Here is a 23,657-nt window from a genome sequence, read left to right as displayed (position 1 = left end):
TTTTTCAAGGACTATTGATCCGCCAAAAAATGATTTATTTGGGAAGGGAATGTGATTTAATTTAGGAGAAGGGTTAATCTTTTTTTTTTTTTGGCATGGTTTCCTTTGAGAGTCAGGTGAAGTCTGTTGGGACCCTTTTAAGATTTTTTTTTGGATAATAGAAGGAAATGTTAAATTTCAGGTAATTAAAGGTACAATTGTTCCCATGCAAGTATACGCAGTTCTGAAAAATCAAAGGGGTGGGTGTGGGTTTATAAAACTCGTGATTTTGTGTGTGTGTGTGTGTTCAGGCCTGAAGGTAGCTAGAAGACAGAAAAATGAGTGGAGAGAAACTGTAAATAAAACCCCTTGTTTAAGGTGATTGTTTTCCCCCTTTTGATCATAAGGTAGATAGATGACAGGATAATTAATAGAGAAAAAAATGTCACCGGTGGTGCCACAAAGTCTCTTATGTATTTATTAACCATAAAGTTGTCTTTGGTCAGTAGCATCGGACTCTGTTTAACCTGGTATGTACCACATCAACACTGTCCCTGGGATTTTTTTGTCTAAGACATTACAGTGGTTTACTATTTTCTTCTCAGGTGGATTCAGGTAAACAGGGTTACCTGACTTGTCCAGGATAATGTCTTGAGACCACATTTAAACTTGGGTCCTCCTGACTCCAGTTCAAAACTCTAACCACTGAACTACCTAACTACGGCTTATTGTTAAATTAGAAAAAGAAGAGAAATTTAATGAGTGCCTTTTTTGTGTATGGGGGGGATTACTCTTCCTAACTCCTTTTAAATGCTTGTTTTTCATTCATTTAACTCAAAATTCAGTTCTAGAGATTTCAGAGGATCTTTATAGGTGGGGGGTTTTTTGGTAAGGCAAGTTAAGTGACTTGCCCAAGGTCACACAGCTGGGTAATTTAAGTTTCTGAGATCAAATTTGAACTCAGAACCTCCTGACTCCAGTGCTGGTACTCTATCCACTGTACCACCTAGGTGCCCCATAATAGATACTTTTGAATAAGTATTTCATTTTTTTGTATTTAAAAAGATTATTGGGGCAGCTAAGTGGCGCAGTAGATAAAGCACCAGCCCTGAAGTCAGAGTACCTGAGTTCAAATCCAGCCTCAGACACTTAATCATTGCCTAGCTGTGTGGCCTTGGGCAAGCCACTTAACCCCATTGCCTTGCAAAAAAAAAAGATTATTTAGACTGATAAAAAGGGATGACTTAGAAAAAAGACTGAGCCCTTATTGAATAACTATTTTCACTTATAGGTAAGGACCAAATATTTGAGACTGTTGAGTGAACACAGGGAGAGTTAGGACATCTGACATCTGTATAGGGCCTGGAATTTGTTAGGCTTAGAAAGTGATCCTTCACCTGTAATTAATGGAAAGCTGTTAGATTTTTTATTTTTAAACAATAGGGCAATGAGAATATTGGTTACAGAAAGACTGATCTTTATAAGACACTACAGGTAGGGCAGCTGGGTAAGCAGATAGACGCATCTTCCAGAGTTCAAATCTTATCTCAGATGCTAGTTATGTAACCCTGGACAAGTCACTGAACTTTCAATGCCTTGGTTTCCTTATCTGTAAAATGAGCTGGAAAAGGAAATAGTAACCCCTTCCAGTATATTTTGCCAAGTAAATCTCAAATGGGGCATGAAGAGTTGAATAGGATTGAATAAAATGATGCAGATCAACAGCTGAAGTGTTAGTACAATAATGTAGGCAGGGTATACTTGCACAGTATATGTGTGTACACATAGTAGGCATTTGAATGCATGGAGATAAGGTGTCAAGTCAGCCTTAGTGAGTGTCAGGCATTGTGCTCAGGGAATACATATAATAACTGAAGAACAACCCTGTCTTCCAGAAGCTTTTATTCTAATTGGAGAAGACAGCACAAAAGAGCTGAAAAGATGAGGGGAGAAACAGTGAGCAGCTTGGAGCCCTTATAAAGGAAAAGTCCTGGAGTAGAAGTGGCAACAGTGTAGACTGGAGAGGAAGACATGACAGGACCTGCTTGGCTTTCTCCTTAAAATGGAAATTCTGGGAGGAACCAGCTAATCAAGAGGGAGTTGTATAGATTCCAGAGTGAAGAGAGTTTCTAGGGTGAAGAATTTTCTGGGCCTCTGTAGAGAAAGCACAGAAATAAAACCTGAAGAGAGATGACAACCATTTTGTAAAGCACAAAATATAAAATTTTATAGCTGGAAAAAAAGAGCCTTAGGGATGCTTTCTTTGTGTATTCCAGTGCCTAGCATGTGACTTGATTCATAATAGGACCTTAAGAAATTGTTGTAAATTGATTTCCTACTGACTGATTTTACAAAAGAAAGTAACAAATACAAGATTAGGTAAAAATTGTCCTATAATATGTAGTATTATTGATTGTGTCCTTTCTAGTCCTTCTTGTGTCAAAAAATGACTATATGGGTAACTAGGTGGCGTAGTGGATAAAGCACCGGCCCTGGAGTCAGGAGTACCTGGGTTCAAATCCGGTCTCGGACACTTAATAATTACCTAGCTGTGTGGACTTGGGCAAGCCACTTAACCCCATTTGCCTTGCAAAAAAAAATGACTATATACCTGGGTGACTAAAATTATATAGTAGTGCCACTAGAGGAAATGGAGAGAGATGGGAGTACAGTGGGACAGGCTTGAAGAGGAATAGGAAATTGCTCTTTTACAGGATGAAGTGAGACTTTCAGGGAATGGTTGGTAGTTGGAGATGGATTAACTCTCTTAGCAAAAAAAAAATAATCTATAAAATGGGACTTAGCCTGGAAAGTTTAATCATTCATTGAAGCTTTGGGGGAAAGACTGTTCACCAGAAAAGTTGGCATAGTGAGAACCAAGGATTTAGGTAAGAAAAAAGCTTTGGGAATACCAGAATAAGAAAGCCAGTCAAGAAAACAAGGGGGGGAGTGGTCAATTAGCTGAAAATGAAAAGACAGCAAGCCTGATAAACCATTTTTGTCCCCTGGAAGTTTTTGAGACCCTTTTAAAAAGTTTACAATTTCAAAATTTTCTAATGATTATGGGACGTTTTACTTTTTAATGTAATAAATAGATATCTTACCTACATTTAAAAAACATCTACAATTGGTTAAGAGTGTAAAGAAATCCTGAGATTAAAAGTTATTGCTGATTGCTAAGGGGTGAAATGAAGGAAAGAAAGATATTTCATATTAATTCCATTTTTATTTGTGTTTTATCTTTTAGACTATGCTAATCTTTTTAATTATGGGTGTTGCAACTCTTAATCCTGACTCAATATGGGGGAGGAGGCTTCTTGGGGTAGTTTAAAATGGAGTTATGTGTTTGCTGACAGCTAAGTGGTGGAGATCTAGTGCTGGACCTGAATTCTGGAAGTCAGGAGTTTAAATCTTGCTTGAGGTACTTCCCAACTTTATGACCCTGGCCAAGTCACTTTACCTCAGTTTCCTCAATGGTAAAATTGGGATAATAATAGCACCTCCCTCAAAGGGTTGTTTTAGGGATAAAATGGGAGAATATTTGTAAAGTGTTTAATGCCTGGCACATAGGTGCTTCATAAATATTTATTCCCCTTTCCTACTGGTATGTGTGTATTTGAGAGTTTTGATTTATTAAGTAGGAAGCTCTTTGTCCTGGACAAGAACTTAATCTTTTTTTTTAATTAAAGAATGTTTTGTTTTTATCTCAATTATATAAAAAAAATTAGCATTATTTTTATAATTTTAGAGTTTCAAACTCCCTCCATCCCCTGACCTAACCATGAGAAAGCAAGCACTTTTGTCCTGGACAAGAACTTAATCTTTTTTTTTAATTAAAGAATGCTTTGTTTTTATCTCAATTATATAAAAAAATTAGCATTATTTTTATAATTTTTGAGTTTCAAACTCCCTCCATCCCCTGACCTAACCATGAGAAAGCAAGCACTTTGATATAGATTATTCATGTGAAGTCATGCAAAACATTTATTAGCCATATTGTAAAAGAGAATTCAGACCAAAAGAAGAGGAAAAAACAAGCTTTCAATCTGCATTAAGACCTCCCATTAGTTCTTTCTCTAGAAGTGGATAGCATTTTCCACCATAAACCCTTTGGAATTGTCTTCTGTCATTGTAATGCTGAAAATAACTAAGTCATTCATAGTTGATCATTGTTCAATATTGCTGTTACTGTGTACAATGATCTGACTCAACTTGCTACACTTTTATTTTACATTTCATATAACATTTTTCCAGGTTTTTCTAAAAGCATCCAGCTGGTTATTTTTTTTTTTTTGCAAAGCAATGGGGTTAAGTGACTTACTCAAGGTCACACAACTACATAATTAAGTGTCTGAGACCAGATTTTAATTCAGGTCCTCCTGACTCCAGGGCTGGTGCTCTATCTACTGCTCCACCCAGCTGCCCTGCCCCCCAGCCAGTCATTTCTTATAGTGCAATAGTACTGCTTGTTCAGTCATTTTCTCATTGTTCCATATCCTTTCAATGTTCTCAGTTCTTGCTACCACAAAAAGAGTTGCTATAAATATTTTTTTATATATAGGACCTTTTCCTATTTCTTTGATCTCTTTTTACACGGACCTAGTAGTGGTAATGGTGGATCATAGAGTAGAGTGGATTGGAGAAGGCACACTACTCAAAAGCAAAACAATTATTGAGAAGAAACAGGGTGAAAGGAGGAAGGGGGAAGAGAGGAAAATAGGCTGGAGTGAAGTACTCAGTATTTATAACTGATATGAATGAGATAATTAAAAGGATAGAGTATGGATTAAAAACCAAAATTCTGCAATATATCGTTTATAAGAAGCAGACTTGAAGTACAGACACAGAGTAAAGATAAAAGGACTAGAGCAGAATCTATCATGCATCCACTGAGGTTAAAAAAGTGAGTAATAGTTGTGATTTCAAATCACAAAAAACAAAAAGATCTAAAAGAGATAAGCAAGGAAACTACATAATGTTAAAAGGTGCCATTGGCAATGAAGTGATATTATACTAAAAGTAATCACCAATTGGTATAGCATTCAAGCTCTTAGAGAAAAAAATTAAATGAGTTACAGTAAGAAATAGTAAAACTATTCAGGTAAGGGGACCTCAACATTTGCCTTTCAGAACTAGATTTTCTAAAAAGAAAATAATAAGCACAAAAGAAGTTAAGAAGATGAAGAGAATTTAAGAAAAGTTAGACCGCTGGAGAAAATTGAATGGGAATTGAATAGAAAGGAATATACCTTTTTCCAGTGGTTCAAGGCATCAACACAAAAATAGACCATGTTTTAGGTTATGTCTTCAATCAGGTGCAGAAAAATTAAATGCATCCTTTATAAAATTACATTCAATAATAGAATAGGCTGTGGAAATGTAGATTAAAAATTAGTTGGAGGGAGGGGCGCAGTGGATGGAGCACCAGTCCTGGAGTCAGGAGTACCTGAGTTCAAATATGGCTCAGACACTCAATAATTACTAGCTGTGTGGCCTTGGGCAAGCCACTTAACCCCATTTGCCTTGCAAAAACCTAAAAAAAAAAAATAGTTGGAGGGGGCCAACTGGGTGATACAGTAGATAGAGTACTGGCCCTGGAATCTGGAGGATCTTGAATTCAATCAGACACTTTAATAATTACCTAGCTGTGTGACCCTGAGCAAGCCACTTAACCCTATTGCCTAGCAAAAAAACAAAAAAAGTTGGAAACTAAATAATCTAATCCTAAAGAATGGGTAGTTCAAAGAATATAACTATATAAAGACTATGAGACAGCATTCTAAAATTTATGGGATATAGGGGGAAATATATCTCTAAACACTTATCAATAAAACAAAGAACAGATCAATGAATTGAGTATATAGTTGAATACTACAAAAGAAAAAGAAAAAATTGAAAATCCCCAATTTAAATACCATAATGGAAATCCTGGAAAATCAAAGGAGAGATTACTAAAATTGAAAGTAAGAAAATTGTGAACTAATAACAAAAAACCCCTAAGAGTTGGCTTCATGAAGAAACCAGTAAAAGATAAACCACTGGTTAATTTGGTGGTGTTTTTTTTTTTAAACAAAAGTGGGGGGGAGAGGAGAAAACCAAGTGACCAGTATCAAAATGAAAAGGGTGAATTTGCCTTTTTTCTGAGGAGAAAATTAAAGCAGTTATCAGGCACTGTTTTTAAAGTGAATTTAGAGGACTCCTGTAAGTGCATAGTTTATAAATGATCTCCAATGCTTCCTTGCTCTAGGTATATATGTTAATATTTTGAAGTGGCAGAGTATAGGAACAGAGATAGGAGAGATATTGAGGATTCACTTCCAGGTCACCTAATCAGAACATACAATATTTATCTTTTACTAAGTTCCCAGTCATAAAATTGGAGTTTATGCTACTGCAAAACAATTCCAAGAATAACATCAATGATCACTGATCATAGTAGAAACAATAATAATAATTTAAAACTTTGAAATATTGCAGGAATTGTTAAAATATGACAGATGGCACGGTTAGTACATTTTAAAAAATCCAAGACTTTGCTTAACACAGGATTGCCAAAAAGCAAAAAAATCCAAAACATAATAACTGCAAAGCTCAATAAAACATGTTATGCTTATGGTTTTTAAATATACATAGTCCCCTTTATTTCCTGTCATTCAAGCTTATAATATGCTTTCTTCCCTTTTGTAAATTCAGAAATGTTTGTTTATTAATCTCTTTATAAGTTGCTATCTATTCTTTATATAGAAATAAATTCTCATAGCACCATATCTAAAAATTCACATTTCTCTAGAACTTTAAACAAATCCCTTTTTCCTCCTTTTCTTTTTCTATTTTTTTTTATTTAAGGTGATAGGATTAAATGACACACAGGCCATTATTAAGTGTTTGAGGTCACATTTGAACTCAGGTTTTCCTGACTCCAGGACCAGTGCTCTCTATCCACTTCTACACCTAGCTGCCCCTAGAAAACACTAAAAAAAAAAAAAAAACAACCCCATAAGTTAGGTATTTAAGTTTAATGTTTCCGACTTGTCCAACTCATGCCAGCCTTTTATATTCTCCAGCATCTCCTGAAGCCTGTCCAAATTCAGTGACATATTTAATACAATATAGTCTCAGCATCATATTGTGCATTATTCACCAGTCTTTTTTTTTTAACTAGAAAATTTTACTAGGAATCCTTTCTACCTGACATTGTTTTTGGCTCCATAGCACTTTGCTGTTCTCTGGCCATTCAGAGACATCTGTTTGGTTAAGTGGAGAGAGCACTAGATTTGAAATAGAAGGACTTGTTTTTAATTCCAGCTCTTTTTCTATTTGTCTGTTTTCTATAAAATGACAGGGTTGGACTAGAGACTTTCAGACTCTTGCTAGCTTCAATCATCCATTTTAAGACTAGCTATTTCTTTCTTTCTATGGTTTCTAATCTCAGGTGAAACTTCCATTCCTTAGATGGAATTTTATCTTAATAGTGATTTGAATGACTGAGGGGTTTAACTCTTAAGAGAAGATATTTTAAATTAATTTAATCAACCCTTATTAAGGACTTACTTTGTGCCAGGCACTTACTGCTTAGTTTGAGGGGTGTGTATGGGATGGGTTAAAGAGTCTAGTGGGTTGAGATGGATTGTCTTCTCTATCCTTTCCTACTTGGACTCCTATCCTGAATTTCCACCAGACTGTAGGGAAATGATATCAGCATCTTTGTGTTCTACTTCTGGGAAAGACAGATTGTGAAATGGACTTGAAATCAGAAGCTGTTCATGTGAAGTTAGGGAATATTTAAGGAAGAGAAGTTGTAAGTATAGGTACTTTGTGATCAGAGTGTTAAAGTAGATAAGACTGTAGGCGGAGATGAAAATAGAAAGGGATCTTAAGATCTAGATCACTTTTATGTCATCTGTGTTTCTAAGGATATAAGCAGCATGATAAAAAAATTTGGGTTCAGATTTTTGTTTCTTAGATTTATAAAGGCTGATTTTTTTTTTCAGGTTTTTGCAAGGCAGTGGGGTTAAGTGGCTTGCCCAAGGCACACAGCTAGGTAATTATTAAGTGTCTGAGGCCGGATTTGAATTCAGGTACTCCTGACTCCAGGGCCAGTGCTCTATCCACTGCGCCACCTAGCTGCCCCCTGTTTCTTAGACTTATAACCAAAGACAAATAACTCCCCCCCCCCCATAAAATGGGGAATCAAACTTGATGATTGCATCCTGATCATATCACTTTAAAAAAATCAGTGATATTTCAAGGTCTTTAAGACTTATTTTTCTGGTGGGCAAGGTGGGGTTAAGGGGAGGTTTATTCAGATTGAGAGGGCCCCAGGAGTGAGGGAAGTTTCCCAGACCAGCCACTGAGATTTTGAAGTCTGCAATGTTAGGGCTATAGATTGGGGTAGGACAAGTTGGAATTAAGGCTGGCCTGTAAAAATAAAATCTATATGGTTTGGGGGGAGGGAAGAGGGGAGAAGGAATTTTTTTGTTATCTCTCATATCTAAAATGTAGGAGAAATTGACACTGAAAAATGAGTTTATTTCCCTAGAGATAAGTGGTCAAAGGATATGAATTTTAATGTCCTTTGTTTTTTAATTTATTTTTATTTTTATTTTGCAAGGCACACAGGCTTAAATGGCTTAATTTTTTTTTATTAAAGATATTATTTGAGTTTTACAATCTTACTTCCCTACCCCCACCCCCACTGAAAGCAATCTGTCTTTACTTTGTTTCCATGTTGTATATTGATCCAAATTTAATGTCCTTTCAAAAGAAAATATGCAAGTTGCAAACCATATGAAAGGATGTTTAAAGTCATCAATTAAAAGAAGTGCAAAATTTAACAACATTTAGGTTTTACCTCCTTTTGATAAAGTTGACAAAAAGAAAAGTATACATAGTGTATGAATGATGGGGATATTTCAGGAAGATGGGCTCACTAATGAACTTTGGTGAAACTATAATTACTATAATCTTCTGGAAAATAATTACTAACCCATATTTCCCAATACCTACAATATGACCCTTTTCCCCCTCTCCCAACAATTCAAAGCCATAAAGATCCAACATAAAACAAAAATTTAAAACAGCACTTACAGCAGAAACTTAAAGTGGGTTCCCTTCAAGAAGTGCCTTAAGAAGTGGCACATGTGAGAAATTCATAGAAACTTGGGATAGATGAAGTATTAGAACCTGAAGCTAATGGAACCAGAATAACATTTTTCACTATGAGTATGATAATAAAAAGGGGAAAAATTTGTATTTAAAGACAAAATTTCCTGTTAAGAAGGTGACCTGAACTAGTAGAAGGCCTCTATTCTAGCCAAACTGGGAATTTTGTACCAAACTGAATATTGATCAAAAAGTCTAGTGAGAAATTATAGTAAATGACTTGTTCAATTCCAACACTGCACAAAACATCAGCCAGAAGCACACAGAATAAAGAAGGGAGTTCTCCTCCTCCTCTCTTTCCAAAGGTGGTAAAATGTAGAGAGTTTCCCTGAATCTTGCAGCAGACATACCTAAGCATCCCAGGCTCATGAGTTCTGAGGTTCCTTTAATATCCTGTCCTGAGATTCCATAGAGATAACCCCGAAAACTACCTCAGTAAAAGAATATAAGGAAAGTAAGTTGGATAAATAAGCAAACAAAACCCAGCATCAAAAATTATTATAAATATAACTGAATTACATTTACAATAATTTTTGATGGATGGTTGCAGTTAGCCTACAAAATGGGGGGGGGGGCTTTCCACAAGGATTACATGAATACCTAGAAGAAAAATAAAAACAACACTCTGGAAAAAACAATTAAATGAAAAAATAAATAGAAGGAAAAAAGTGGTGAACATCCAACTGAGTTTCTCTGAATACTAGAATACAAACAAGTCAATGTCTCCACAATGCAGGAAGAAATATTCAAATAATAGAAAATGTAAGATAGCTTACATAAAAAAACGAATAACCTAGAAAACAGGTCTAGGAAAGATAATTTAAAAATCATAGAATACCTTAAAATCTTGAACTCTACTATGGCAAAAACTGACAGATTTGTTAGAATTAGAGGCCCAAGTGAAGATAATAATCCCATTCCCAACCCTAAACTTCCCAATCATTTCCTGAATGAAAACCCAAAAAAGCACCCATATCTAATACTGAAGTATCCAGAAAGTAGTTCAAACACCAAGGGTCCACAATTAGGATCTTACAAAACCTGGAAGCTTCTACTATAAACAGAGATCTCAAAAGATATTTATTTTTTTTAATTTTATTTTGTTAAATATTTCCCAGTTACATGTGAAAAACTTTTTACATTCATTTATAAAAAGGTGAATTCCAAATTCTCTCCCCCTTCACCCTCTTCCTTGAGAAGGTCAGCAAAATGCATTATGAAGCTAGGCAGAATATTTCTGTTATTGAGGGGTAAGGTCAAAAAAACCCAGAAAATGAACTTTCAAGAAAATTATACTTAAATTTGCATTGCATAAGTTTAATATAAATTTTCCCAAGTTTTTTCCTAAAACCACCAATCTCCTAGCATCATTTCTCATTGTACAATATTATTCCATCATAATTACAACTTGATCAGTCATTCTCTAATTGATGGGCATACCCCTAATTTCCAGAAATATAATTCAAAAGCAAAAGTCCAACCAAAAGTAACTCATTTAGCTGAATCTTTAATGGAATAGAATTTCCAAGCATTTTTTTAAATGAAGGTTTCAGAGCTGAATAGGAACGGTTGAGATAAACCATATTTCACCATATATAAAATGCACCTTAATTTTTGGGCCCAAAATTTGAAAAATGAATTACATAAAGTTATTGAATTCAAGTTAAAACTTGTTTATTCATCATAAATTCAAGGACCTTCTGCTCCTAGCTTTCTTTCAAGCATCTTTTAGGTGAGTCTGGTGCATGGATGCATGCTTTGTCCATTCTATTTCATGAACTTGAAGCACCAATTATGTCTCCTTTGAAATCAGTCACCACTTTTTCATCAACAATAATTCTTGCTTCATGCTGAACCATCTTTGTGGACACAGGAATTCCACTTGCTCTTTGCTCTTCAATCCATAATTTCAGTGCCATCTCTAATTCAGGACATTTTACTGACTTGTCTCACTCTCTCACAGCCTTCTTCTGTCCTGGCATTTTCAGTTGGTTTTCTTCTTGTCGTAGTCAGTCTTGGATTTTCTCAGTTGGAGTAAGACCAAACTGACTTTGAGCAGTATGATTTCCATTCATTTTTGCAAACTGAAGTACTTTGAACTTGAATTCAGCCTTGTACAAAAATTTTTTCTGAGCCATTTCTGGGCAGAATATGGCAAAATGTCACCTAATATACTGGTAACAAATATGGAACAATGAGTGTAAAGACAAGTGCGACAAAGTGGGAAATGCAAGTAAAAAAATCTACAGCCACTATATAAAAGACTCCCAGTTTTTAGACCCCAAATTTTTTGAAGAAGGGTGTGTCTTTCACATGGGGGGAACACAGTAAAACGAAAGACTCCAGAGAAACCTAGAGAAGTAAATTTATTTGAGCAATTGGAAGGAGATATGGAATGATGTGGTGCTAACATGCTAATATTTGGCATGTGAGAGAATGTAAAAGAATATGAAAGAAGGGTTGAGCCTGGCATCAGATAAACTTCATTCTTATCTCAAATAGATGAGGGTTAAACATAGTTCTAGGTTAGGAATAAATTTAACAGGGAAATTTGAGGATAAGGGAAGGAAGTATAGAAGAAGAGGTATATAATTGCAAGCAAAACAAATTTCCTGATTCTGAAACATTTTAAAAACTAGAGAAGGGAACAAGATAGAAAAGTATTAGAATCTAATGAAATGTCTTATGTCTTCTTGGACAACCAGGAATGGCTAAACAAATTGTGATATTTAAATATAATGAAATATTGCTTTGAAATCATAAAATCAAGTATAAGTTGACAATGAATGAGTAGAAAAGAACAATTTATATAAGGACAACAACTTTGAAAAACCTGAAAAATCATTAGATTTTCATTGGACCTATAACAAAGTATTATTTGCTGCCCTGATAGAGAATGGGCACAAGTTTATCAAGATAAGCATTTCTGGAAGGATTACAAATGTGATTATGTCTTCCCTTCGCTCTTCCCATAAATTGAAGAATGACAAGACAAGCTATAATACATGAATGTGATAGAAAATTTGTGCCATAAGAAATGGTAAAAGGGTACTAGAGAGGTGTGAACCCACAGGTTGAGAAATCTGGGAACCCTTGAACTCTGGAGTTACTTGAACCATTTATACAAATTATACAAAGACAACAAACTTGGAAAGAATTATCAACTCTGATCAGTGAAATGATCAACCATGATTCCAAAGGACAAATGATACAGCCTACCTACCTACTGATAAAAAAAAGGTGAAAGATTCAAATCACTGAATGAAACTTTTTGGGACATGTTTTACTTGATTTATATGACTGAAAAAGAATTTTAAAAAAAAATTTTCAATCATGTAAGAGAAGTAGGATAAGAAAAAGGCAGATTTTTTTTACTGTTTGAAAAGCAATTTTTTAAAGCAATATTGATACTAAAAAGAGGACCATCGAAACTTTTTAAATGTACAAAAGAGCAGAAGGAAATTTAGAAGGAAGCACAGTGAATTAGGATAGTATTTTTTTAAAAAATGATGAAAGAAAAGATGTTTGCTAGAAATATAAAGAAACAGGTATGAAAAGAGAAGAAGCTAAGTGATCTTTAGATGAAAAGTATCCACATATGTTCTTTTTTTCATTGGAGGAGATAAAGTGGGAAAGGTAATAGGTTTTTTTTGTTTGTTTTTTCCTATTTTTTTCTGTTTTCCCATATGAACTTCAGGGAGTACTAAGGTATTGTAGGATTTGGAGGTATGAGTTGACAGGTTTAAGGGATTCCTAATCTGGATTCTAGAACCTTGTTTTTTAAAAAAATCTGATAGAATTGGCTTCCTATGTAATCTTCTGTTTTATTTTTTTGCCTTTAAAAACATTCATAAGCTTCATATTAAGGATCCAAGAGAGAAAACAGATTAAGATCTCCTCATTTAGTCTTTACCTTCTTGCTCAAGACCACTAACCTATCTGAAAACTGGAATTTGAACAGATTTTCTTAGTTTGAAACTACATCAAGTAGGAAACTTTGAACATCCAGAATACAGCAAGTACACTTTGGATATAGAAATGAGAAACATTAAGTATTGAAAAAAACAAGTTATTTTCCTAGTTTGTATAGGAGTTCCATTGCTAATAAAAAGTGATTTCTAGCATTTTCCCTATATTTATATGTATCTTACATCCTCCATTTCATCCAGCTTTGAGAAGTCTGCTTTTTCAGGGTGACCAGGAGACTGATATCAACCAGCAGGAAGCTATAATATAACTGCCTGTTTGATAGGTGATTCACTAGTTTTCTCAAAGCATAGAACTTTTAAGTCCCTGATTACCCATAACCTCTGAGAGGTAATTATGGTATATGGGAAAATATTGCCCAAGAAATCAGAAGAATAGAATTCTTTTCCTTACGTATATATGATGTTAGGTAAGTCACTTTCATTCTCTTTGAGGTTTAGTTTTCTCATATATAACAAAAAAAACTCAGTGAATGATTGTGTACAATTTTATTGTGTCTTTTACAAATCAATGTGGGAATTTGTTTATGTATATTTGTTTTGTGGGCTTTTTTTCCCCCTTCCCAAAGGAGGAGAGAGGTTGATGGGAAGGATATAAATGCTTATTAATAGGGAAAAAAATTTAAACACTGAAAAAAAGATTGGCTGAAATAAAATTCTTTAGATCACTTCCAAAGCTCTAAAATTCTTTAATCTTGTATAATTATTCTCAAGGATCTTAAACTATAAGTATTACAAAAAAAGGAGGTATAGTTAAAGAAATCAAACACTTGATCTGTATTGAAGGTGGATCATGAAACCTTTTAACTGAGATGTAGTCAACCCTTGATCCATTGACATCACATTAAGGATGAGTAAGAGATTGATGTAGAAGACCCTGTGTCTAACCATTTAAGGTCTCTGGGAATTTATGTGTATATTGGTACAAATTGAATAGTTGTAACAGAAGGGAAAGATGAAGGTGGTGAGATGAAATGGACAGACAGACTCATAGTCATGGTGACATTGAAATTGCAAAATAGTAAAAAAAAAAATCAAAGGATAGAGAATTAGTTGTGAAAAGATAATTTTGTGAGAAATTGTTTTTGGTTCACATTCCACTAGACATAAAGACATATATGTATGTGTGTGTATGTATATATAGAGAGAGATCAAGGAATTGCAGATGGATTTGAAGATTTTGTTTTAACAAAAACTTGTAAGAAGGGAAGGAAATAGAAAAAGATATTTATCTTAGTTATTTAGAGGAAATGACTTTAAAAAACATACGTTGCCAATGCTATCCTTCCTCTCCTTCCCAGTGAGCCATCCCATAGAACTAAAAAAAATGGGGGGGAAAGGGGAGCAAAATCAATTAATATATTCAGAAAAATCTAAAATTATAGTGTTCCACCACCATGAACCTCACATCTCTTTAAAAGGAATAAAGGGAGACATCTTTTCGTATCTCTTTGATGCTGCTTTGTTATTTTGCAACATTCTTTTTCGATTGTTTTATGCAGATGCATTAACATGGTTGTAGTGATTGTATATTACTTGCTTTGTATCAGTTCTTCCAAATCTTTTCAACTTTTCTATATTGATAAGACTAATATTTCATTACATTCCTGTTTGACATTTTATTTATCCCTGACCATTTATTTCTTTTCCAGTTCTTTATTACCACAAAAAATGCAGCTGTAAATATTTTGTCGAATATTAGAAACTTTTTTTTAGCAGTTAGGGAAGGTGACTTTTTCTTATGTAAATAGACAGTTATTAGGTACAGGATAAGTGTAAGATTACAACAAAGTGTTCAGCACACAACCCCAATAGATATATATTAATTACAAATCGTGTATATATCATCTTTAATATGTATACCATAATACTTATGAAAAATAGAACATTTTTAAAAGAATGAAATAAAATTCAAATAATAGTATAGAATTATGGACTTTGTTGCTTAAAGAATTAGCATGATCAAACTTGAGTTAGGTATGTCAGTTAAGAAAGCTATTATGGGGGCAGCTAGGTGGTGCGGTGGATAGAGCACCGGTCCTGGAGTCAGGAGTACCTGAGTTCAAGTCCGGTCTCAGACACTTAATAACTACTGAGCTGTGTGGCCTTTGAGCAAGCCACTTAACCCCATTGCCTTGCAAAAAAACAAAACAAAACAAAAAACTTAAAAAAAAAGAAAGCTATTATGTAGTCTAGAATGAGGAAAAGTAATGAGAGACCTGAGTCTAGGATGGAAGTTGTATGAGCAGAGAGGAGAGGGATATAAGAGTTGTCAAACTGATTGTATGGGTAAGGGACAGGTGTCAAAGATGATGACACTGAGCTTGGTAACTTGGGTAGGTGAAAGGAAGTGAAATACTCAATGAAATTCTAGGGAAATTTGGGAGTATGGGTATGAGAAGAAAGGTAATATAATGAGATCAGTGATACAGATGTCAAACCATTCATATCTGTTCATGCTGTAAAAATCTGGCCAACCAAAATGAAAAGAAGGTGGGCGGGGCTTGTACTGGCCACTTCAAGGAAACAGTTTTGTAAAGGAGATAATTGCCACACATGAATTTTACCTGTGCTGCTGTTGGTGTGGATATATAGTTTGGGGTGAAGTTTTAGCAGGGCTAAAGAACACCTGTGAAAAGAGAGAGGAAGTATATTAGGACATACATATATATATATATATATATATATTGCTTAACCAGTCCTAGACCAATCCAAGGATTAGACAAAGGAGTAGTAGTATTTATGGTGAGTAGTGGTGGGACAAGTCACATAATACCTAATTGAAGTCATTGGGAGGGCAAGGAGAAGAGATCACTGGATTAATAACTGGCCCAGAAGCAAGGAAGATCAGTTTATGACTCTGGACACCTATTGAATGTATGCCCCTGGGTGAGTCAGTTAAGCATTTAGTGCCTTAGGCAACTAAGACTAAATTGCAGAAGGTTAGTCAATCTGCATGGGTGTATTGTGCACATCCATACGTGTCTTAAGAAAAGAAAATGAAAACTTGTTGAATAAATGACAGATTTAAAACTTGATATCAAAAATACATTGTTTAAAATATATACTAAGGTGATTTTTAGTTCACAGGATGGCTGAAAGACATGAACAGTTTCAAAAAAGGAAAGAAACTGAAGCTAATCATGTTCAGTCAAGCTCAGTAATGATCTAAAAATACAAATTAAACCAACTTTTGAGATACTTCATATATCATATTGACAAAGCAACTTCACTTGATGGCAGTAGTGGTTGAAATTGTGGGAAAACAGTTATTATCTACTGCTGGTGGAATTACAAATTTATAGAATCTTTTTGAGGTGATTTAATAATACTTGTAACTATAAAATAATCATACCTTTTGTCTCAGTAATTAATTCCCTTGCTGAAAATATACTCTGAAGTAGTTTTATTTATAATTGCAAAAACTTGGGACCAACCAAGATGTCCAATATGAAAGGAATGGGTTAATAAATTATTGAATAATGATTTAATAAAGATTAAATGTAAATGGGATAGAAAAGATAAGGAACCTAAATATGAAAGACCTTTATGAAATAATGTCAAATGGGAGGGAAATTAGAAGAAAAAAAGTACCCATTATAATCATTCAAAGGAAAAGTGCAATAGAATAGTGAGTGAACATAGGAAATGACAATGGAAGTAAATGCCAAAAAGGTGACATTCCTTTCTGTGTTGAAATTAAGATATAACTATAACTAATTGCTGTCAGAGAATGAATTTTGTGCAGTGGATGGATAATGAATCATTAGATAGGGTTTTGTTATTTTAAATATTTTAGAGTTCATAAAATATACAGACATTATTTTGCTGCTGTCCTCCAAATGGCACCCAGTGACTTCTCAATCTCTTGAGTCCATTTGCTTTTTCTATTTTCCTTTTTTGATTGTCTACAGCATAGGCCTATGTTGACCACCCCTTTTCTGGAAGTAATATGAGTGCCCTACCCCATTTGAAGAGGGTCCTAGGGTAGACATCATTTTCCACTGGGTTATTGTCCTGCAAGATCATCAGTCTGAAAATGAGACCTACTAAGTATCCCTCTGTCCCTTGGGATCCCTTTCTTTATGATTTGGAGACAGAGAGGATGGTAATCGGAACTCCTCGCAGATTCTCAGATGGCCCAGAGCAGCCAGCTTATAATTCCTGAGTTGATTGCTGGTCTTCAGAGCCATGTACAGCTCCCTTGCTCCCATTAGATTGAGAGCTCCTTGAGGGGGAGAGTACTACCTTTTGATATCATTATATAGTATAGTTTCTGGTACATAGTTGATAATTCATAATTGCTTACTGATTATTGATTAGTCCTCAAGGATAAGGATTATCATTGTTTTGTATCCTATGTACCTAGCACTCTGTGGCATGGTAATAAAGATGTTTAATGTTTTATTGAATGAATGGATGGGTACTATCTCATATGATATCTTTTTTTCTTTTCAGCAAGAGGTATCATACCCCCTTTTGTCCTTAGCTCTTTTTATCTTATCACAGTTTCTTATTTCACAAGCTCACACTTTTATTTTCTTTGCTTTAGACATAATCTCTGCAGATGATCCTCAAATTTGTACAAGAGACCCACATTTACAGCTACCTCCCAGACTTCTTCACTTCTGGCCTAGTAGTGCTGGTAGAACCCAAAACAGAACTTCCCTCCAGACTTTGCTCTCCTTTTCTAGTTACTGAGACATGCTGGTTCTATTTCCTCTGTCTCTTAGGTGTTCTCAATCTCCTTCTCTTTTCCACAGCCACAGCCCCTTTTTACTTTTTCAGTTCTTTAAGCACTTTTCTACCAGGGAGCTCGGGCTGTGCAGCTAATGCACCAGTTGGTGCAATGAATAGAATACTGGTCTTGGATTCAGGAAGACTGGAGTTCTGGCCTCTGGATCCAGCTGGTTCTGGAGGAGAAAGTGAGGCTGGTGACTTCGCACAGCCCCTCCTCCCTAGTCCTTATCACAGAGTCACCTCCCTGATGTCATGGTCTTTTTCCAGAAGGAAAGACAACAATTTCTACCTCTGGATTTAGCTTCTGTCATTCTCTACTTGAACTGCCAGTCATGCTATCACTACCATTTTTAATACTTTAGAATTCACGTATGTCCTTTAGAAAAGCCTTTTTTGGTTATCTTGTTTTCCCATTCAAGGGAGAAATCCTGTTTTCTTCCTTACTATGAACAACATCTAAACTGAACAGGACTGAATGCTTTACAAACGCAAGTTCTAGAAGCTGGGAAGTTAGCCTTTCCCTTGAACTGTGTCTCTGCCAGCTTACGATTTCCTCATCAAGGGAGAAGAACTTAATTTAGATAATGATAGACCACTTCTCTCTCTCTCTCTCTCTCTCTCTCTCTCTCTCTCTCTCTCTCTCTCTCTCTCTCTCTCTCTCTCTCTCGGCAGATGGAGTTAAGTGGCTTCCCCAAGGCCACAAAGCTAGGTAATTATTAAGTGTCTGAGACCGGATTTGAACCCAGGTCCTCCTGACTCCAGGGCCGGTGCTTTATCCACTGCACCACCTAGTTGCCCCTAGACCACTTCTCTCAGTTTTAACTGACTCTTGACTATGCCCCTACCCTTTGTAACCTTTCACTTGGTAAACCTGCCTTCTCACCTAGATTTGCTTCTTTTGTCTGCTCTAGTGGGTAAATTCTTTGGGAACTTCTGGACAAGTCTCTTCCCTTGTTCCCTCCCTCTAGTTCTCCTTAGAATGTCCTTTATCCATTAGAATGTAAGCTTCTTGAAGGCTAGGACTTATTTTGCTCCTAATTGTATTTGTCCTTTAACCTAGTATGTGGCACAGAGCAAACTTAGCAGATGCTTGATTTGTGGCTATTTCTTTTTTAAAAGTTGGCCAATTAAAAGTTAAAAAATTTTTAAAAGTTGGCAAATCACTTTTCATAAATAGAACCAAATTTATCAAAATAAGAACTATTGCCCATTTGATAAATAAAGAATATAAATAAGCAGTTTTCAGAAGAAATTAAAAAATAATTACATGGAAAATGCTCTAAATCACTTATAGAGAAATGCAAATGAAAATAACTGAGGTGTACTGCCTCACACTTATCAGATTGTTGGAAAAATGGGGACACTAATGCACTATTGGTGGAGATATGAACTAGTCCTAAGACTGAAAAATAATTTGCCATTATAATTCAGAGGGCAATAAATTTGCATATCCTTTGTCCCAGTAATATCACCACTGTTCAAAGAGATGAGAGAAAAAGGACCTAGATGAACAAAAATGTTTATGGTCGCTCTTAAGGTTGCAAAGAATTGGAAAACAAGGGGATGCCTAATTGGGGAACAACTGAACAAATAGTGGTATGTGACTTTGATGTGATACTATTGTGCTGTAAGAAATAGCAGAGAGATGGTTTCTGAAAAATCTGGAAAATCTTAATGAACTGAAGCAAAATAAAGTTGAGTAGAACCCAGGAGAATATTGTACATAGTAACATAAACTTTATAACAGTGATCAACAATGAAAGACTTAGTTATGCCAATCAAAACAGTGATCTAAGATAATTTCAAAGGTCTCATGGTGAAAAATATTCTTCATTGCTAGAGAACAAGCTCAAGAGCTCTTAATGCAGACTGAAGAATATTTTTTCACTTAATTTTCTTGGCTTTTTTTCCCAACATGGCTAACATGGAAATATGTTTTGTATGATTTCACATGTATCATTGACATAGTTTGTCCTCTTAATGTGTGGAGGAGGAACTGGAGAGAGGAAGAAAGTTTTGAACTTAAATTTTAGAAAATTTATGTTAAGTATAATTTTTTTAATAAAGTTGGCCAACAGGTCCTTGATTAAGAATTTAATCACTTCATTTTCTAAGGGGAAAGTCAGATTAAGTTTGAAGCATTTTAATTTAGATAGGATTTAGAGCTAGAAGAAACCCTAGAGATCTGTGTAGCTTTCTGTTTTTAACAAATTTAATTCCAGAGAGTTTGTAACTCCACATGCCTTTTCAATGAAAACAATCTCTGTTAAAAGACTAACTTCCTATGTATTTCCTTATATGCTAAATTCTTTCAATGCCTAGGAGAAAAGCTATTTAACTTATCCTGTGTGAGATTTTTAAAGCTAAATACATATTAGAATCGCAATAATGAATCCTTAACATGTTTAAGAAGTCCTACTTTTTCTGTTAACTAACACTCTTGCAAAGAAGAAAATTGTTCTAGTAATTTGTTGTATGCTGAGGCTTGTTTCTGGAAATGAACATTTTCTTTAGACTTAGAGCCTTCATTTTCCCATCTGGGGAAATATTACTTGTTCTTGCATGGTTGTTATTTGAAAAGCACCCTATGTATATTAAAACCACAAATACATGTGGGACAGCTATGTGGCGCAGTAGACAGAGCACTGGCCTTGGAGTCAGGAGGACCTGAGTTCAAATGCGGCCTCAGATGCTTAATAATTACCTAACTGTATGACCTTAGGGAAAATCACTTAACCCCATTGCATTGCAAAAACTAAAAAAAAAACACACATGCATATGAATTACCCACAGTGCTTCTGATGACACTTAAAAAATGTTTTGGGTTTGGTCTTGTTTTGGGTTCAAATTGTGATGACTTTATATAAGTACGCCCTCTGGCCAAAGATGTATTTTAGGAACAAAAATATTTACTTACATATTACTGTGGTTTGCAGGAGCTTAGGGAGAAAGTACAGTGTTGGAGAATTTGGAAGCCCTAAGATAATTAGCAGCAAGCAGCAGCTGTCATAGTAGCAGCAGACCCTATCAGGGTTAGAGAAGTAGTAAGGAAAGGTATTGGGACATGAGTTTATTTGTTGATATAGGGACTTATTTTGTGCCTGGGAACAGAATTTGAGTCCTTGCCTGTCCTCATCTTGTACAAGGGGTTATGAGTGGTTGAGTCTTTCAGATGGGTCAGTGGCCTTGAGCAATGTAACAGAGGGTCAGTGTTAAATTAAGGTCATCTCTGAACAAATTAATTATAGAACATAGTTTTCTGTCCAGTATTTCCTCTACTACACTTCTATTTGGCTCAATATTTTAAAAATCTGATCTTGCCTTTCTACTTTGTGAAATTAATTTCCCTAAAAATAGCATTTTTTCTTCTGCTTGAAAATTGAGAATGGCTCACTTGCTTACATGTCGTATAGTGTTTTTTAGAAGCTGTTTTTAAAATATTACAAAATTAGAGGCAGCTTGGTGGTGCAGTGGTTAGAGAACCTGAGTTCAAATTTGGCATCACACACTTAATAATTACTTATCTGTGTGACACTGGGCAAGTCTTTTAACCCCATTGCCTTGCAAAAAACAAACAAAATATCATAAATTCAATTAACAGTCAGCAAAAGCACAAAGGGCAAGATCTTGTCCAAATTTCCCAACTTTTTTTTTAGTTCAAATTTCCCAACTTTTAATAAGGTAAAATGAAAAGTATTAACAATCACATAAATAGGTTGTTTTATTAAATAGCAACTATGAATATTTTTGTCCAAATAAATTTTTTTTTATTTTTGTGCTATTTTATAGAATAGTTCCAGTGGAACTGCTGGGTCTAAGAACAAGAACCCTTTTGTGAATCATTTTGGTTAGGAGTGTATTAGCTTGTTATTTGCTCTAGTTTTCATTGCCAGCAACAATGATTGAGTGTCTTATTTCTCTGGTTTTATCCTTTTAAAAAACTTTGCCTTTTAGTGTATGAGCTAATATGTTTTCTTGCTTTGCTTTTCTGGGAATGTGAACACTGATTAATGTGATTATTGACAGTTTGAATGTTTTCTTTTGTAAACTATTGCTTTATTAAGAAGTATAGGTTATTTTTTATAGCTTTGCTTGAATTTATTATAAACTGTAGATCTTGCCTTTTACAGATTACAAAGATTACAGATTACAAAGAACTTCTTTCAATCTTGGGAAGTTGTCCATGCCAATACTATACATAGTGTTTTTATTTTTATTTTTTCATTTTTATTTAAGATAATGGGGTTAAATGATTTGCTCATAGTCACACAGCTAGGTAATTACTAGGTGTCAGGCTGTATTTGGACTCCAGGACTGGTGCCCCATCCACTGTGCCACCTAGCTGCCGCACTATACATACTTTGTTTTGTAGGTGGGCCTACATCCCCTGACTTAAAAGGCCCAAGGCTCTTTCCCCATATACCTTTCTAGAGGCAGCAGTTGAATCTTACCAATGAAATGAAGCATCTAAATAAATTTCATATTTACTTAATATTTTTGTGTTTTTCATTAAGGTTATTGATCTAGAGTTTTCTTTTTCTGTTTTGATTCCTGGTTGAGGTGTTGCAACCATATCTGTGTCATAGAAGGAATTTATTAATGTGGTGATAACAATTTATATCTCTTGTTTTTCACATTCTTTGATCATTGCTTTATAGTCTTTAGGAGCTTAGTATCATCTTCTTAAAGAAGCTTCAATATTTTCAAAGGATTGAGGCGGCTAGGTGGCACAGTGGATAAAGCACCGGCCCTGGAGTCAGGAGTACCTGGGTTCAAATCTGGTCTCAAACACTTAATAATTACCTAGCCACTTAACCCCATTTACCTTGCAAAAATCTAAAAAAAAATAATATAAAATACTTTCAAAGGATTATATACTGATTAGGAGTAATGGGGTGTATGTCAGTAATGTAGGAATTCATTATCCATAGGATATAAGACAAGCATAAACATAAGAGATCACATTAATCATAAGAACAAGAAAATATCTTATGATTGTATCAGTAGGTTATAAGAAAACTTTTTACAGATTAAAAAAACATAAAATATTAGCATACTAGAATAGTTTCTTTTGAAAACTACTTCAATTCTGTTTTGCTCAGACAGCACAGCACCATCTCTGAGAACTTGCCATGCTGGGCAGTTTTGTGCTGGTGTCTCTCATCATGCAGTCATTTCCAAAGAGACATCTTGGAAGTGTCCTTGTATCACTTTATCTGACTTTCATGTGAGCATTTGCTGTGTGAGTTCTCTATAAAATAATCATTTTTGACAAGCATACATTTGGCATTCAGTCAAATGTGGTCAGTTCAATGTAATTGTACTCTAGTAACATTTAAATGCTTGGCAGTTTTAAAATTTTAATGAGTTAAAGTTAAAAAAAAGCAACCAATAACTGGGAAGAAAACAAGCCATCAAGTTTCTTAGATTAAATTATGTCTATAGTTTTCAAAATCTTTAAGGATTTTTATTCAAATTTGTAAGAATCTGAGCCATTCATTTGATAAATGGAAAAAAAAATCAAGCTATTCACTAATAAATAAATTAAATTAAAGTTAGTCTGATGTGCTTCCCAACACCCATCAAATTGCAAAAATGGGAAATGACATATTACTGGAGCACAAAACTGGCACGTTAATTTGCTGTTGGGAGAGCTTTGATTTTGCTTCAGCCATTCTGGAAATCAATTTGGAACTTTGCCTAAAAGAGCACCAAATTATGTATGCCTTTTCACCCAGTGCTTCTGCTTTTAGACATTGTCCAGAGATATCAAAGAAAAGGAGTCACCTG

The 23,657-nt window shown here is 34.8% G+C and overlaps 1 protein-coding gene across 1 annotated transcript in view; it reads left to right on the top strand.

The window, feature by feature from the left end:
* Nucleotides 1-23,657, top strand: part of RNF4 (ring finger protein 4) — a 61,813-nt gene that overhangs the window by 863 nt on the left and 37,293 nt on the right. The window lies entirely within an intron of this gene.

The sequence above is a fragment of the Macrotis lagotis genome, chromosome 3 (genome assembly GCF_037893015.1).
Source record: "Macrotis lagotis isolate mMagLag1 chromosome 3, bilby.v1.9.chrom.fasta, whole genome shotgun sequence".
NCBI classification, from domain to species: domain Eukaryota; kingdom Metazoa; phylum Chordata; class Mammalia; order Peramelemorphia; family Peramelidae; genus Macrotis; species Macrotis lagotis.
The sequence above is the reverse complement of the archived record's forward strand: the minus strand, read 5'-3'. Positions and strand labels throughout refer to the sequence as shown.